Source organism: Silene latifolia, chromosome X (assembly GCF_048544455.1).
Source record: "Silene latifolia isolate original U9 population chromosome X, ASM4854445v1, whole genome shotgun sequence".
Classification (NCBI taxonomy): domain Eukaryota; kingdom Viridiplantae; phylum Streptophyta; class Magnoliopsida; order Caryophyllales; family Caryophyllaceae; genus Silene; species Silene latifolia.
In genome coordinates, this window is record NC_133537.1 from 57,758,304 (window position 1) to 57,759,458 (window position 1,155).

The window sequence follows — 1,155 nt, forward strand, 5'->3', positions numbered from 1 at the left end:
CAAGTCACTCGGAGCCTATAGCATCCTCTATTCCTAAAGGTTTCAACCTCTAGACTGAGGATGGCAACACCTTCGATATCAGACCGTCTTACATAAATCTGGTGGAGAGGAATCTGTTTTGGGGTGTGGCGGGTGAAGACCTAAGGAAGCACATGGAGGTCTTTACTGATTACTGCTCTACTATTCCCGCTAGAAAGGGAGTAACTCAAGACAAGATAAAGGAGGTGTTATTTCCTTTTTCACTAACTGACTCAGCCCGTGAGTGGTTGACCAATTTGGACCGTGCAGCTGCTGGTATCACCAACTGGGAAACTCTCGCGCTTGCCTTCTATAAAAGATACTTCCCTCCTCAGCGCACTAATCAGCTGAGGGCAAAGATTACAAGTTTCAAGCAGGCACCTGATGAGACTTTCTATGAAGCTTGGTGTCGGTTCAAGAGGTTGGTGAGGTCTCTTCCTCACCATGGTTTTGATCCGTGGTTTCTGTCCAATCAGTTCTGCAATGGGTTGTACGATGACCACAGAGCCATACTTGACGCCTCATCCAACGGAAGATTTCAAAAGAATACGGATGATGATAAGGGATTGGCCATTATTGAGGAGATGGCGACTCATTGTACTGAATATGGGAACCTACGGGATGGTATTCGAACAGTCCATTCAGTTGACAAGGAAGTTGTGGCTCAGCTGGAAGCCATGAATTCTAGGTTTGATAAATTTGAGCTGCAAAATGCTGGGGAGCCACAGACGGTTCATTTGCTGACTAGACAGGAAACTGTCATTTGTGAGAGATGTGGAGGAGATGACGGTCATACTACTATTGACTGTCTTACTGAGAAAGAACAGGTCCTTGCTTTTCAACAATACAGGCAAGGAGGGTGTTCTTATTATAACAATCAAGGGGCAGTCAATCCCAATTTGAGATGTACAAGTCAAAATGTGCTCAATCCCACTCCTCCACCACCACAGCAGCAGCCATATGTCCCTCCTCATAAGGCTCAACAAGGCTTTAAAAAGCCTCCTTCCTTTCCTCCTCCCAATCAAGGTGCATCATCTTCAGGTGGGGTAAGTGAGCTAAGTGAGCTTAAGTCAATGTTGCAGTCATTGACAAAGCAATGGCAGTTAAGTGACCAACAGAAAGAAGCATCCATCAAGT

The 1,155-nt window shown here is 45.6% G+C and overlaps 1 non-coding gene across 1 annotated transcript; it reads right to left on the reverse strand.

Annotated features, from left to right (window-relative positions):
* Positions 1-363: 363 nt before the first annotated feature.
* LOC141625418 (small nucleolar RNA R71) lies at positions 364-469 on the reverse strand. Its single transcript, XR_012535201.1, has one exon. It is a non-coding gene; the product is annotated as a small nucleolar RNA R71 (small nucleolar RNA).
* Between the last annotated feature and the right edge of the window lie 686 nt (positions 470-1,155).